This window comes from Monodon monoceros, unplaced genomic scaffold (genome assembly GCF_005190385.1).
Source record: "Monodon monoceros isolate NGI ecotype Baffin Bay Population unplaced genomic scaffold, NGI_Narwhal_1 Super_Scaffold_7, whole genome shotgun sequence".
In the NCBI taxonomy this organism is placed as follows: domain Eukaryota; kingdom Metazoa; phylum Chordata; class Mammalia; order Artiodactyla; family Monodontidae; genus Monodon; species Monodon monoceros.
This window is the reverse complement of record NW_021703784.1, coordinates 87,301,677-87,320,099: the sequence shown is the minus strand read 5'-3', so window position 1 is coordinate 87,320,099 and position 18,423 is coordinate 87,301,677.

The following is an 18,423-nucleotide window of genomic DNA, read 5'->3' as shown; positions in this document are numbered from 1 at the left end:
TGTGTGTGTTTTCTCTATTGGCTCTCAGTGAGTCTGAGTATCATCACTATTTGATTAAGATCCTGCCTGTATCTAGGTTGACTATAAAATAAACAGCTATAAATACTTGCAAAAAATAATAGAAATTTCTTGTTTCATGTCTACATACATTCTGTAAAATACTTTACTCACTTAAAGCAGCTCTCCTTATAATGGGTTTCTATTAATCTTACAGTAATTGAAAACATATTTTTGCTATTGTAATACCTTGTTTATGTTTTAATGTCTTTTTTAAATTTTCAGATATTATTACAGGAGGAAATAAACAATGAAAAGACTAATGCAAAATCTAATACCTGCATGACCTTATACTAAATCTATCTGAATTTCAATTTTTGTCAACTGTAAAATAAAGGAATTAGACAGAAAGAACTCAAACATTCCTTCCGACATTAAGATTCTGGTTCTATGAACACAGATTGATTTCTTTGTCCAGGATGGTATTAAAATAAATATTTCTATCATTATAAACTTAATAAAATTTCCCATTTCTGAGATTTGAGAGCAGCATTCCAGAAGAAGTGAAAAGTCACAAATTAGTCACACGAAATTTATGATGGAATGATTTGACACCAAGAATTGACATTTTATAACTGCCACTCTCCAAATATTATTTTATCTAATAAATATGCTCAGGAAATATTCTGTGAATGTAATTTAAAAAGACATGGAAATAATTCCTCATTTTCACTATTTTATATGTGGGTATTTTGGTGGTAACTCAGGCTTAATTTTATTCTGTTACGTGTTTACTTTACAGAAAAGTAAAATAACATCTTTACCAGAAAGTTTCAATTAACAACTGTATTTAGACCTCTGTAATGTAAAAACATTCTCCTAGACTTTGAAACGGAGACTTTATAATCAAACTAACTTAGTTTTAATACCTATCTGTCATTGGGATATAACAATGACTTAAGATTTTGCTATACGGGAAGAATGAGCTAAATTTTATTAAACAACTACATTTTAACTCTTCCAAAGACATTATTGCCTTATTTTATTTTTCTCTCTGACATATCTGTGCAGTGCATATTATGCCTATTTTATAGATTATAAAACTGGGTTCTGAAAAAAGAATCAAGGCGTGCTTGAAACAGATATTCAAGGTGACTTAACATACATTATTATTTAGTCTTCATAACAATGCTTTTTATTTTATTTATTTTTAATTGAAGTATAGTTGATTTATAATATTATATTAGTTTCAAGTGTACAATATAGTGATTCAATAGTTTTATAGATTATACTCCATTTAAAGTTATTGTAAAATATTAGCTGTATTCCCTGTGCTATACAATATATCTTGTAGCTTATATATTTTACACATAGGCGTTTGTACCTCTTAATCCTCTACCCCTATCTTGCCCCTCCCTCCTTCCCTCTCCCTGCTGGTAACCATCAGTTTGTTCTCTATATCTGTGGTTCTGTTTCTGTTTTGTTATATTCATTCTTTTTTTTTATATTCCACATACAGTGATAGCATACAGTATTTACCTTCCTCTGTCTGACTTACTTCACTAAGCATAATACCCTCTAGGTCAATCCATGTGGTTGCAAATAGCACAATTTCATCCTTTTTTATGGCCAAGTGATATTCAATTGTGTGTGTGTGTGGGGGGTATATATAAATATGTATACACTTGTATATATAAACACGCATGTATATATGTATATAGACACACATAGGTGTGTATATATATATCACATCTTCTTTATTTGTTCATCAGTTGATGGACACTTAGGTTGCTTCTATATCATCGCTGTTATAAATAATGTTGCATGAACATTGGTGTGCATGTATCTTTTTGAATTAGTGTTTTCATTTTCTTCAGATAGATACACAGGAGTGGAAAATAATGAAATTAGAACATTTTCTTACAACATATACAGAAATAAACTCAAAGTAGATTAAAGACCTAAATGTAAGACCAGAAATCATAAACCTTGTAGAAGAAAACATAGGCAAAATACTCTTTGACATAAATCATAGCAATATTTTTTGAATCTGTTTCCTAAGGCAAAGGAAATAAAAGCAAAAATACACAAAGGGAACTTTAAGTTAAAAGATTTTGCACAGCAAAGGAAACCATCAACAAAACAAAAAGACAACCTACTGAATGGGAGAAAATATTTGCAAATGACATGACCGATAAATTGTTAACATCCAAAATATATAAACAGCTCATACAACTCAATATCAAAAAAAACTCAATAAAAAAATGGGCAGAAGACCTGAATCGATATTTTTCGAAGAAGATATACAGATGGCCAACAAGTACATGAAAAGGTGCTCGACACTGCTAATCATCAGAGAAATGCAAATTAAAAGCACGAGATATCACCTCACATCTGTCAAAATGGCTATCATCAAAAGGTCTACAAATAACAAATGTTGGTGAAGATATGGAGAAAGGGGAGCCCTAGTACACTGTTGGTGAGAATGTAAATTGGTGCAGCTACTGTGGAAAACATTATGGAGGTTTCTCAAAAAACTGAAAATAGAACTAGTATATGATCCAGCAATAACAATCCTTTATAGTTAGAGGCCACTCTCTCCCAGTTAGAGATTGGAATAATTATATTTACAGGGTAGGGCTAAGTAACACGCACAAGGTTACTAAACTCGCAAATGACAGAAGAGAGTAAAAAGTTAATTCTTTTTATACTCCAAATCTTGCCCATTTTTACTCCACTATGCTTTACGATTACTGCCTTTCTCTCCTTCCTTCTTACATCTCTATTTTTTACAAGATTGGTGAATAGGAGAAGAGGGTCTGAGTTATTACAGGTAATTGTGTTTGTATATATGTATCCATGTATTTATGTAAGCATTAAAGGAATTGGAGGAATTCCATTATAAGAAGTGTAAGATAAGGTTCCTGGCATCAGAGAGCCTGGACTCCATACAGGCAGAGTATTAATCCATTAATACAAAATTCAAGAAGGTGAGAATTACTCAGAAATGAGTAATTTAGAAAGCATATACTACCATAGTTCTGCACAAACTACATGTGCATCAGTGCCTGATTGGTTCATTCTGGGTAAAGAGTCTAGAGACTGACCAATCAATATTCTTTAATGAATCACACACCATTCAGACTCTGTTCTAAAGAGCCAAAAAGGACCATGAATGAAAGGCAAGTTTAGCATCCACTTAGCAACTGTATACTAGTTGTTACAGAAATAATACGTGAAAATAAGGCAGAAGCCCATAACAAGAGTCAGAAAACACATGGTACAAACCTGGGCTTACTGGGAGGAAATAGTTGAGGGGGAAACCACAAGAATATCTGTCTTGGAAAAATCCAGGAAAGAGAAGAGAGCCAAGGGCACATTCTAGAAGATTCAGAATCAAAGATTCCAAATGAATGCTTCATGCTGATAAGAGTGGTAGTCAGAAATTAAGATCAGATTGTTTAAAGCCTGCCTAAGTGCTAAGGATTTTGAGCTATATAATAAGCTAGGAACCATTAAGCATTTTTTACGAAAAAGTATAATTTTTAAAGATTAGTTTTTAGGAATCCAATAGGAGTTAATTTTATTGGAGTTATAAATATATATATATATATATATATACACACACATATATATATATTTAGTTTTCTTTAAGCAATTTAAAAATTGGCAACACAGGAAAACATGGCAGTGGCTATATGATCACCTCGGAGCAGAAGAAACACATAAGTGGTCTTTCCTTATTTCCCGAGCTACGTAATAGTAAGCAACTATTTTCCAGGAACGAGGGTGGCATAGGTGTAGGTAGATACCTTTACAGGTAACTCCACAGATAAGGTGTAATAAGACACTGAAACCTATATGCATAGATTGAATAATCTAGCCTGCAAGGTGTGTGGGTATGCTCTGCACACATTATTACAAAATTTTTCAGAAAGCCTTTAAGGAAGCATGTCTTTTGTCTTCTCCAATTCTCTTTTGATTTCTCTCCCTCTCTCGATACATATATTTGAGTTCTCAAATACTTACATTGTCCAGTATGAAAATATATTTTTCCTGCTTGGCAATGTAAATATTTGAGTTAACAATTCTTAGTGTAGACTATAAAACATTATCTTCAACAATATTTAGGTGAAGAAGGCCCAAGAACTTAGTTGGTCAATGAAATCAACAATTCACTGATAAATAAGTATTAAAATTCCAGAAGAATTGAATACTGTACAAAAATTCGTTCTTTTTTACAAAGTTCTCGAAGAGGTTATACATACAAAGATTATTAGACTGAAATTGAGTCAGTCTTGAAGAGGCTATACATACAAAGATTATTAGACTGAAATTGAGTCAAAGCCCTAGAGAGAGCTTAAACATCTTTGGTCCAAGTTTGTTCTGTCATAAGGGATGCATAATGGATGGGCTGGTTATAAAATTCAAATATAAATGTTTTCATTTCTCTTTTTGGGGAAAAAAAACATATTGGAAAGAACTCTGTTGTCTAGCTAAGTAATCTTTCATAAAAGTTTTTCTTTTATGAATATTTTAGTTGAAATATTCAGAAATAGTCAGAAATGCATATGGCGTATGCCAATTAAGTCTGTTAAATCTGGAATAGATAAATACATGTATATATCTGTAAATAACACATATATAACTTCTGAAATGACACAGATTAAAAAGTGAAAATGCATTGAAAAATGACATTTTCCCAGATGAGATTACGTCAAAAATAAAGTGGAGAAATATAAGAGAGAGAACAAAAAACGTATGTAACCTTATAAACCATCTTATTAGAAATTTGTAAAACTCAGTACATGTATAACTTCCTCTCAATCTTTAGAACACATTGCGCATGTTGTTCCTTGTGACCACTGTATATCCAGCAATATTTTAAAAAAATCCACTGCCCATGAATGAATATTACGGACGTAATCAATTCATTGTGCAAATAAAAGAAGGGAAGAGTGAACTAACATATATTTTATGCAATAAAGTCAGGGTTTATTTTATAATTGAGGTTTAGATATGCTAAGTAAATGTTTAAGGTCTTAATGCCAATAAGTGGCAGAATCACTAGTAATAGTCAAGTCTTCCTGGTGAGCATATCAACTTTTTTTCCCAGTTATTAAATCACCTCCCACTCTTAGGCTTAATAGGATAAACAGAGACTTTTAAAATTCTGATTTGCAAATGAAAAATGTACATTCTTGGAAAACTGGAAAATAAAGAATTCCAGTAGAAATTAAACAAATGTTACCAGTATATCCACTACTTGTAATATGCAGCTTCTACTATGAGATTTCTATGCACATATTTATTTAATTTTACATACTTGGACTCTTTCTATAGATACTTCTTTACAACATACTTTTTCCCTTTTGTAGACATTTTCACATGCCAATAGTATTATCCCACATCATTATTTTAATGGAATCATGAAGAGATTTATGTATTTAAATATATATTACTGGATATTTGTCATTTCTAACTTTTATTATCAACAATGCCATGATGAACATGCTTTCAGCCACCCCTTTATGCATATCCCTAATTATATTCTTAAAATAAATTCACAGAGAGTTTGTTCAGTTGAAAGGAGATGCATTTCTCAATTTACTGATATATTGCTAAATTACCTTCCCAATGTTTTTACCTGTTAAGATTCTCAAAAATAGGGTATGAAAGCATCCATAGCCCACCCATATTGTTGCTAAAACTAGGTAAGAACTTTACCAGCAAAAAACCTTTTCCAGTCTTATGTGAAAAAATACTACCTCCGGGATTGAACTGGCATTTCTTTGACTCTTAGTGATGTTGGGAATGCTTTTATTGGCTTATTGGGTTTTGGTATATCTTCTTTTATAATAGAGTAATTTAAGCCTGTCTATCTATTGGGGTTTTCAGCTTCTTTTTAAAATAGAGTTTTCAAACATGAAAAGCTTTTTTAGTGTGTGCTTGCACCCCTCTCCAGTTTTGGCCTTTTATCTTGGTAATTAATTTTATAATCAGATGATTTATATTTAATGTAGTCAAATGTATAAACACTTTGAACTTTTTATGTATGTTTAGCAAAGACTTCACCCAATTTAATTAAATATCTCTATCTCTTTCTATATTTTCTAGTTCTTTTATGTTTACATTTTTAGATTCAAATACTTAACAGAGGTTTGTTTGTCATAATGAGATTTTTTGTTTTTCTCCCAATATTGTTAGGCAATATTCCCAATTGTCAAGGCTCACTGAATGCTCACCATAATATTTGTTAATCTTATTTTATTTTATATCACTGTATGTTAAGAAGCCTTGCGACCCAATTATGCTTATCTTAAACAGAAGCAGTAAGAAACCCATTCTAGAACTTTCTAAAAGAGAGAAGGAACTCAGGTTATAAAAGAACAAAATAAGGCTAATGTTAACTGTCCTAATAAAATGTGTACATGCCATGCACATAGTATGAGACAACCTTGTTCTAATCTCAGTGACCTTGTAATTTCAGGTCTCTAAATATCCTTATCAGGTAAGTAGTATTAACATCCTGACTTATAGATTAAATAAATAATGATATTGAAGCAAAAAGTCACACAAATAGAAATGGATAAAAGTAAGATTCAATCCCAGGCAAGCTAACTCCAGTGGCTATGCTATGAATCATTACACTATATTTTCCCATAAATAAAGAAATAAAGAAGGAGAGAGTGAGAAAGGGAAAGAGAGAGAGAGGAGGAGAAGGAGGGGGAGAGGGAGGGGGAGAGAAGGTTAGAGAAGAGAGAGAAGAGAGAATAAAAGAGAAGAGAGCAGGCGGAGGGGTGGGGAGAGGGAAGGACTGGAAAGGGTAGGGCTAAGGGGGACTGAGAGGGAGAGGAGAAATGAAGAAACTCAATAAATGCACAAAAAGGAACATATCCTTTCAGTTATGTTTTGTTGTTTGATTTTTTTTCTCTGCACAGACTTTGAAAGACAAGCACTAGCACTAGTTAACATGAAAAATGAAGCACATTCACAGGTAAGTATGGCCAAAGGTAAAGAGCAGCATTCTCCAAAAGAGGAAGTATTGGTGGTCTTATATCCCCAAAGGTGCTTAAATATATGATGACTGGGGTCACATTAAATTCTTTCCCTGAAGATTACAATAGATATTTCAATGCATCAGCACCATATGGACAGTGATTAGAGAGGTGCTAACTATAGAATCTAACACCAGTGTTTTTCAAACATATTTCTATTTAAAAATAATAACACTCACATACACCATCCTACAAATTATAAGCTGTGACATAGAAAATAAAGTCATAGAAAAAAAAGACATAGAAAAGGAAGTCAATGTAAAATTCTCAGATCAAGGCATTATATTTGGATATATATATCACACATACACATGTATGTACACACATGAATACATATATAGGACTGCTGGTAAAATAATATTTCTACTTTGCTACTGACTTTGAGTAACTGAAAAATTTCCAAAAGAGGGGAAAAACCCCTTGATAAAGTAATTCGAAACTGAAGAAGATCAAGAAAATTCAAGTGTCCACATTAAGATTTCCAAGATAGGAATAAAGAGGGGCATTCCAAAGGAAGGTAGGTAAATGAAATATTGATATGCCTTCCTTCCCAGAATGGCAACGCATTAATTGGTCAATGAGGGTTAATTAAAAGGGTTAACTATAGCTTTTGCATTTGTTTCTTACTTATCATTTTACTTAACAAATCCCTAGTGATATTAAATCTACTTTCCAATCCATACACATACTAGTAAAATGGAATGGCCAGTTTATGCATTTACCTTTACATCCTCTGATGTAGGCACCACCCAAATGTTTTCCCATGGTGTTGGAAAAGTGCATACAATTTTCTAAAAGATTTGCACTTTGCTTCACACCAGGTATTGAAAAATACAAAAGCTATTTGCAGAAGGATTGAGAGTATCTGAATTCTTTCGATATTTTCTTGTCTGAAAATTGTTTTAAATTCAGGTCAGAAAAGCTAGTGTAATATTGGAATTGAAAAGAGCAACAGTGTTTTGACATTGTATATCTTGGCATAAACCTTGCCTCATTCACAGTATGAGATGTCATGAAACTCAACTCAGCATAACATAAAATCAAGTGGGTTAAAGGAGTTCAAACAGCAAATATCCAGCTGTCTCCTGTGTCCGGCATCTGGTAATGCAATGAGTTTGTGACAGAGTAACATCAACATGCCAATAATCATTCAATATTGATTGTGCACCTCAATGTAACAAGGATGTGTCAAGGACACATAAATTAATAAAACATTTCTTATTCCCAAGGAGGGAATGACCTGACAATTAGCATTTACTGAAAAGTCAGATACTGGCCTGAGCATTTTACATGTATTGTTTTTTAATCCTCACATTAATCTCATGAATTTGATGATATTTTACAGAGGCAGAAAGAGGATCCACAATGATTAAATTATCTAAGGCACGTAACCAGCTATTTGGAACAGAACTGCTTTAACCACAAAATCTTTATGCTTTGAATTAGAATATTTCCTCTCCATCCACTGAAGGAGATAATCCAACAATGCAGGAAATCAATTCAATGTGATGTGTACTTTTTGCATAACTATATACAAATTACTACATGAAAGTCAAGAGAAGGGCATGTAATTATGCTCTGAGGCTGTTTTTTTGAGCTCGGAATGGGGTTTTAACTGAGCCGTGGGCCTTGAAGTCGAGCCTTACCTTTGCGGGGCCTGGGACGGCATAGCAACTCTCCTGGACAAGCTGTACGTGACGGGGACAGCAATGACGACGCTGGCTGCAGGAGGGACATGTACCATGTAGCCTGCTACAGCTCGCAGCCGGGCAGTGGTAATCCGTCTGCCCACTCCAAGCAGAGAACGGTGAGCACTGCCTCACGGCGTTGAACAACAGGATACACCTGCTGAGCGGCCCTGCACATCCGGGGTAGCGTGCGGGCTGCGTGCGCATCTATGACGTAATGACGTGAGCCGGATGCTGGGAGGAGGGGCTACAGCTGGACCTCTCCCTCCCCGCCTGACAGCCCTTGCGCATGCTCGCCTGCCCAGTTACCTACGCCTCCAGCCACCCCGCGGGGCGCCTGCCGGCAGACAGGCCTGCGCGCACGTGGCCTCCGAGGTGATGGGCCCCAACACTTGGCCTCCGGCGGCCCTTCCTGCCTCTGGCACCGCTGGCTTGAGGCGCCTGCCACACTTCCTTCACACCAACCCGTTGGCCCGCCGGCAGCAGGTATTTTCAGGGCTTTGCCGGTCTGTGGCTGTGTTTAACCTACCGTGGGTTAGGTTGAACTTTCGGGAAGGGGTCCGGTCCTTTGAAAGGGTTTACCATGCAGCTTCTCCTCAGCTCTGACGTGGTGTGCCAACAACGGCTGTCTTGGCCTCTTGGCACCCGGGCGAGGGACCGAGGCACATTTTGCCTTTCCATGAGCAGGGAGAGGGTGAGGTGAGCCCATCACCTGCCCCGCGGCTCGGGGGCTTGAGCAACAGTGAGCTTCCAGGAACCAGAGAGGGAGCAGAGATACATAAATGACCTGAGACTGGTTCTAGTCCTAAAAAGATCACCTACAGCTGGGGTTTTTTAACCCCATGTTGTTGATAAATAAAATAAATCATTTTGCACAAACGCACACACACACACACACAAACAAACCAACAAGACGAAAACAGTATATTCCAGGAAAAGGGAGCAGCTTGTAAAAAAACATGACATATGTAAGGAAAAACAACAGAATTCTCTTTATAAGAAGAAAGGAAAAAACAAGGATTATACTAGAAACATAGATGGGGCCAGAATGTGAAAGGCCTTGGAGGCCATTTTAAACAAATATGGACTTCTTTTTTTCATAGGAAGTGAGGGAGTCAAGATATGTTTCTAATATGGGGAAGATATATACCTATCTGCATTTATTAACACTTCATTTTAAAAAACTATTTCTTTAGTTTTTCAACACAATATTTGTTTCTCTTATAAAGCTTTATATTTACTTGTAAATATTTTGGCATCATTGATTTTCATACAATAAAAATAGCTGAGGTGTACGTGTGTGGCAGGGGGAATATTTGGGATCAAATGTTTGTGAAATACTTCACAAATATAGCACTTTACTTGCAAAAAGCCATGAAGTTTCCTTTGTGAAAGTGAGTGTGGTAATGTTTTTGCAGCTTCTCAGTTTCAAGTAAGAGATTAAAAGAAGATCATTCTTAGGACAGAGTCGTGTGTCACATGGACAGATGTTTGGAGATCATCGTGCTCTTCTTTTTCACTAGTTGAAAAAAGGTGTGTGAATTTTCTACCTTTTGTTTATAAAAGGAAGAAAATAGAAAAAAAAATCCTGCTTTATTTACTCTGCTGGTTTTCCCTTTTATAACAAAGCTGTTTATAACAAAGCTGTTTATAAGACTTTAAATGAACCCTGATGCTGCAAAGTGCTGTTCTAGCAACTTTAGTTGTCCTAGTGCACTGAAAGTACTTTTCTGTCTTACTCCAAACGTGGTAATGGTGACACCTTAAACTCTAATTTCTTTTACTTTTACCACTTTGTATCTGATGATGCTCAAATTTCTTTAGGTTTTTGTTCCCCTGATTTTAGGTTCTCTCATTTATTTCCAAAACAATATTGTTTCCAGCTTTTCTATAATAATTAATGTTTTCTAATTTTGGTCTATTGTGAAATTTGATAACCAGGCCACTTACATTTGGAATGACACTTTAAATAATTTTTATAAAGAAAACATAAAAATTCAAGAAAATTTCGCCGCATATACTTGTAGGATAATGCATACTGGTTAATTGGTTGAGAGAGAAGGTGAAATGCACATACGCATGTATGCATGCCTGTGTGTGTGTGTGTGTGTGTGTGTGTGTGTGTGTGTGTGTGTGTGCTTTGTGTAATCCTTCCCAGGTACCACTTTTCAGTTGAGTGGCTTTTGAAGTGATCACTTGGTATACACCAGAAGCAAAGACTGTGTTTAATTTGTGAAAAAATTAAATAAGAGTGCCATTTTACATTTTTATAATTTTATTTCTCATTTATTCAGTGCATACAAAAAGAACACATTAAGATAAATATTGAAATATAAGGCAAGGTGTGGTCAAATTTCATGAGATGAAGAAATATATATAATGAAAAGGTCAATTTCTTGGCCTCATGCCTACCCTTATTCCTTAGCAACCACTGAGTCTGAATCTTTGAATGTGTTCAGGAATATTCTATGTATCAGTTTATAAGTATCATTATTAAGTATATTTATTGAGTGGTTTTTTAAATATGTGATTGGTAACATACTATATAAGTGGTTCTGCAGCTACTTCTATTCACTTAATATTTTATCTTAGTAATTGTCTAACATCAGTGCCAAAATTGACCTATTTTTAGTGACATTTTACATTAGTTAAAACTTTGTTCCATTTGGAATTTATTTTGGTGTAGGATAAAATAGGTATGCATTTATAATGTTTTACTGGAAAGAGTACCCTGCCTAATGATAGGTGTATATAAATAGTTAAAAACATAACCATCTATCTTCAATTTATGAAGAATTTATAACCATGTATTTTTAACTTCAATAGAATATTTTTATTACAATTAATTAAATTTTATCAAATATATGTAAGTATTACTGGAGATGACCATAAGTTTCTCTTCTAGGATGAATTTTTGCTTTTGACATATAAAAGTGATAATGAATTATATACATTAAAAGATCTATTTACATTGAACCATCCTTGCATTCCTGTAATTATTCTCACAGGGACATCTGATCTTCTTCACTATGATGCTGAATTGTATTTTTCAGTATTTATTTTGACTTTTTGCATTATTATTCACAGATGTGTTTGTTTAATTTTATTTATGTTCTCTGTGTCTGTGGTCTTTATGACAAGTTTTGGGTGAATTGTAACCTAGACTATAACTATTTTGGAAACTTCCTTTTTTTTAACTATGTCTTGGATTTCATTGGAATTATCTGTTTTGTTTGTTTGTTTGTTTAAGTATGGTAGTAATTTTGAATCACCCTGATCTATATTTTGGGGAGTTTTCTTTCTATTAATTTTTAGTTGTATTTGATTGCAATTAATAAATATTTCTGGGTATTAACTTTGTTTTAGAATTTATTAAAGTTTTATTTGGTGCTTAATATATGGAATTGATTTTTATGAATACTACGTGCATATTTGAAAAAATTCTATAGTCTTTGTATATGGGGAGCTATTTTCAAAATGTTTTAATTAGATCAATGTAAAGACATGTTCCAGGGCTCATATTTTTTATTTACTTTTGGTCCATTTGATCATTCATGACCTGAAAAAGATGACATAAGTTATATGGTAAATATTATATTTTTATTCTTGTATTGCTGTAGTTTATTTTTAATTTGTAAGTATTGATGTAATTTGGTGCGTACACATTTACCTTATTATAAGGTAATTCCACCTTTTCTATATAAAATAATATTATTTATTCTATCCAGTTGCACAAAATATTTATCTTAGATGTCTGATAATTTTATGCAACTAATTTTTTTTTAACATCTTTATTGGGGTATAATTGCTTTACAATGGTGTGTTAGTTTCTGCTTTATAACAAAGTGAATCAGTTATACATATACATATGTTCCCATATCTCTTCCCTCTTGCATCTCCCTCCCTCCCACCCTCCCTATCCCACCCCTCCAGGTGGTCACAAAGCACCAAGCTGATCTCCCTGTGCTATGCGGCTGCTTCCCACTAGCTATCTACCTTACGTTTGGTAGAGTATATATGTCCATGCCTCTCTCTCGCTTTGTCACAGCTCACCCTTCCCCCTCCCCATATCCTCAAGTCCGTTCTCTAGTAGGTCTGTGTCTTTATTCCTATCTTACCCCTAAGTTCTTCATGACGTTTTTTTTCTTAAATTCCATATATATGTGTTAGCATCCGGTATTTGTCTTTCTCTTTCTGACTTACTTCACTCTGTATGACAGACTCTAGGTCTATCCACCTCATTACAAATAGCTCAATTTCGTTTCTTTTTATGGCTGAGTAATATTCCATTGTATATATGTGCCACATCTTCTTTATTATGCAACTAATCTTGTTAACTGTTGTTACTTTTTGTGGGTTGTAGTACACTGTTTCAAACTTCTATTTAAGTCTTTTAATTTTCAAAATGTTTTATTAAATTACATGTTTCAGTATGTTTTGCTTTTGAATCTGTAATAGTTTTTTTTTTAATTCTGTTTTTATTGAGCTGCTCATAATTCTTCCACAGTTTACTGAGCTTAGCACTACATGGTAGTTCTCACTGCAGAGTATCTCTTCCTCTGTGCCTCTCCAACTATTTATTTCATGCAAATATATCATGTCTATTTAATTTAATTTTAGCCCTACTTTCTCTGCTTCTTAAGTTTATTTTATTTTTTTAATTTTGTTCACTGTATGTTTAGGGAGGCCTCCACAACCAACATGTATAGTTTTTTATATATTTTTCAAAATCAATGGATACAATCCTTAAGATAACTAATTTGATTTGAGCATGTTGAGTTTAGGTATCTGTCAGATACGCAGTAAGAGGTGTTCACAAGACATTTGGGTATATGGACTAAGTACTTAGGAAGAAAAATATTTTTGTATATAAAGAGGAGGCAGAAAATAACACTGAGAAGGTGAGCTCAAGAATGTTAATGGAGAAGAAAATTGGCAAGGAATAGTTTTTTAAAATTCCATTGTCTTCTATAGAGACAGAGACTATAATGGGACTGAGAAAGACACTAAATTGTAATCTACAATATATTTATGACCTTCATTGTTATTATCTTCTTGAGGTTTATACTTTCTAACTTGTAACATCCTAGGTATTGTATACATGAATATTGGCTGATCAATTAGATCTTGCACATCTATCTGTTGACCATTTCTTCCCCCATGGAACGTATTTCTCTTGTGAAATACTTAATAAACAAGATATTATTATTAAAAAAAGGTTTAGAGAATTGTTTGGATTCCCTGATCTCTATAAACAAAAAGAACTATATAGAGTCATAATTTATTACATTTTGTCAAAGCTCTACAAAGATGAAACTTTTTTTTTTTTTTTTTAAGATGAAACATTTTAAGCATTCAAACAGAAGATTTGAGAGTGAAAGCTTTTCTGGGACAAAAATGTATAAAGCAGGACTTTCCTGGGTAAACTGGGGTGTACTGTCACCTAATTCTAAGACACTCAGTGAGGTACATTTCATTGGTGAAACAAGTATATCAGGTGGTAATAGTTTGATTTTACTCTTGATGACTATCAAGCATTGATTCTATTTATGCATCAAACTCTCTTACTTGTAATGCAATTTTCTGTTACTATTTTGTTTCCAAGTAGGCTTTCCTGCCACAAATGGAATGTGTATTTATCTAAGTGACACTTCTTTCCAACACATCACACAAGTTATTTGTCCGTGTAAATAAGTGATCTGTTTTTTTGACATACAATTTATCCTTTTAGGGTTTGGGGTAGCTAGATCAATTTCTTAATCGCTTCTGGTGATTTGATGCAACTTAGTTGCCAAGCTTGAATATATGAGGCCAGAGACCTTAGTATATTTAGAGAATAATGAGTAGAGCAGTAATGTTACATAGAGCCCATGAAGTTCAATTTTGACAACATCAGTGATGAAAATTTCTTGAAGAATTATTCCCATAATTGCAGCCAGGAGGTACTAAGCAATGTCCCGTTATCTCCATAGAGCATTAACTGAAAAAATATTCCCCGAGGTTTCAAACTTTCATTGGTGTTCCTCACTGCCACTGTACAAAATGCCATTGATGAAATATGTTTTTTTTCTGTAGTTCTTTCCACATAGACAGTGGTCTCTGAAAATCTAATGAAATGTCTTTTTCTTTTGTCTTTATTTTCTTGGTTCTCCATTCATTGCATATATTTTCAGAACTCATTCTTTTTTTTTTAACATCTTTATTGGAGTATAATTGCTTTACAATGGTGTGTTAGTTTCTGCTTTATAACAAAGTGGATCAGATATACATATACATATATCCCCATATCTCCTTCCTCTTGTATCTCCCTCCCACCCTCCCTATCCCACCCCTCTAGGTGGTCACAAAGCACGAAGCTAATCTCCCTGTGCTATGTGGCCAGAACTCATTCTTGTCTCATTCATCTATGAAAAGTGTGTAAGTCAATAAACTCAGAGGTTTAGGTTCTCTTCTTTTTTGTTGCATTCTTGGTAGTTCTTATCCTCAGACACATGTTAAGTGAAAGACAGTGATGGCAGAGGTAATAGGCATATCTTGATTCTAAACCAAAGTAAACAGGCTGTCATAAAAATATGGAATTGAATAGATGACAAACTGAATTCTCTCTTTTCAAGCAATTATTTCTGAACCTCAGATCTAATAATCTGCAATTTTGAAGGCTGAGGGAAGTGTTCGTTTGTGGCTCAATCAATTTAAAACAGAAATCTACATGACGATGCAGATAGCAGCGGAGGGAAAAAATGTTTCTTTGTTCTGAACAAGTGATGGATACCTATTCTAATTCTTATTGTATCTCAATTTTTTACAACAATAGTATATTATGCAATCATCTATATCATCAAATAATAGTTTGACTAGTATAACCATTTGTACAGTAATGCAGTGGTGAATGAATGAGCAAATAATGTTCATCAGGGAAAGGTAGATGAGTCCCATTAAGCAGATATTTGGTAAAAGAATTTTGACTCTACGTGGGATTATGTCTCTTAAATAGTATATTCAATTGGAGCAGTATCTTACAATTGGTGAATAGCTTTATTTATCTTTTTAAAAAATGACTTCATAAGAATGGCACAGGGGAAATGAAAGCCAATGCATAATAATTCTATCATACTCTGTAATAATTCTAAGTGCAGACAAGTAAATATATTTTGAAGAGCTGTCATGAGCCAGAACTAAATATTTTATCCCTTTTAATCCTCAACTAATGAGATTACTATTATTTCCATTTTAGCTTCAGGAAAAATTAAATTCAGAGTTAGGATATACTTACCCAAGATGACATTTAGGAAGTGGCAGAGTCAAGGTTTAAAAGCATATCAGGGCTTCCCTGGTGGCACAATGGTTGAGAGTCCGCCTGCCGATGCAGGGGACACGGGTTCGTGCCCTGGTCCAGGAAGATCCCACATGCTGTGGAGCGGCTGGGCCCGTGAGCCATGGCCGCTGAGCCTGTGCGTCCGGAGCCTGTGCTCCTCAACGGGAGAGGCCACAACAGTGAGAGGCCCGCGTACCGCACACACACACAAAAGCATATCAGTCATATTCCAAAGCCTAGATATATTCGTCTGTATCACCTCCACCAACTGAATGATATGACAGGTTGAATCCAAACCATACTTCTGATATTGCCATAATTTACTAGGTATAGAATATAGTCATCCCAACATAGTTCTACATACATACATTTATTAATGAAAGGGATTACTAAATGTCTCATTCCATCAAAATGTTACAAAATTAAAATAATTTTCTTTGTGTACTTCACTTGAAATCCAATTAAGCAATTAGTAGTGATGTCAAGATTGTGCATATAGTTGAATGTTCATTGTTCTTATTGTTTACCTTGGCTCCTTAAAATAGACTCTAAATTATTATTACATAAAATTAGATAAGTCCAAAATTAGAGAAGTCCAAAGCTTTAAACTTGTACAAAATTTGCACTTTCTAGATAAACTGATACTGAGAAAGTAAGGTGACTTAACCAAGATTTGATGGGAAGAGGGAAAATTTATTTCTAAAAAACTTTCATAATTCTGATATGATATGAGGTATATTCAAATTTTCTTAAACTCTAAAAAATTTCAATATTTAGCTAAGGTGGGGAGTAAATTTTGGATGACCAGAATACTGCTTAACTTATAATGATACATGTCTTACAAGAAAAATGTCTCCTATAAATTATTTCTCCTGTATGTTTTTCTGCTTAAGTTTGAATTGCTATGAGTTGTTTAGTACTTTCCATTCATTATTTTTGTCTCTTTATTCTTTTCTCCTTGGGATATAACTATCTAAAACTGGTAACTATAATATAGAATTATATAACTACCATCTAGAATTAGAGAAAGTTTTAGTGTTTTGCAACTGAGAAAGAAATTGATGATGGACAGTGTTTATACTGCAAACTACAGCTATATAGAAACACTAAGTATTCAAATTTGGTAGAAAATAAGTCTAGTATTGTGATACATGTATTCAAGATTACAAAATTGTTCACACAATTGAAAGGGGCATTTATTGCCTAGGTAGATACATGCATGCTACAGTGGAGACATATTATTAAGTTCTTCATAATATTTACCATTGGGGCAGAGAGCACTTTGAATTACTGGGAATATTGCACGGTTTTAGCCTTTCTCTCAAGAGTGAGCTTCATGTTTTTCTTCATTAGAGAGTGGAGCTACACTACTGAGAAGTAATTCCAAGGAGAGTTGAGTAGGACAACACATGGTAATATACTAGTTTTCTATATTACAAATGTTCTTCTAAGCCCTTTCCATATAATAACTCATTTTAGCCTCCAAGCAATACTAGAAGATTGTATTATTATCGCCCCACTTTATGGATAAATAACGGAAGTACACTGAGGATAACAAGCTTGGTTTTATATAACTTTCATATTGCCTAGCTGTTTAAATATGTTTTATAGATGAAGTTGAAACTGAAAGCAGATGGTGGTTGGAGAGAATCCAATATTTTCCCTTTCTCCTTTATGTAATAGCAGTTTTTACTATCTTCTCCTCACTCCACACATTTACCCCACCCATCAGAATAATTTTCCGAGAAATTTAACTAATGAAGCTACTTTTACAAACATGTCCTTGGTGTATGTCTTTACATGTGAGACAGATTTAAGCCACATATTTATATAGTTGATCAACCATTTCTGTTCTATATTCTCATGAATACCTCCACTGCTCTTGCTCTTACCTTTTTTTTGTGTGTGTGCGGTACATGGGCCTCTCACTGTTGTGGCCTCTCCCGTTGCGGAGCACAGGCTCCAGATGCACAGGCTCAGCAGCCATGGCTCACGGGCCTAGCCGCTCGCAGCATGTGGGATCTTCCCAGACCGGGGCACGAACCCATGTCCCCTGCATCGGCAGGTGGACTCTCAACCACTGCGCCACCAGGGAAGCCCTGCTCTTAGCTTTATCATCCCTAGTTTTTAAATGATGATTTAGAATGTGGACATTGATTATTAATGATTTCATTCTATAAGGACTCTAAAGGTGACATGAAGTATTGCCTCTTTATTTCAGAAGGAATGAAAAGGTTCTCAGCTAATTAGAGATTTTCTAAAGTTCTGATGATACTAAAGTAAAAAACAGGCATTATTTTTTATTTAAGAGTTTAAACACTCTTTATCAGCAACAATGGTTCAAAGCCATGATCACAGCAAATCT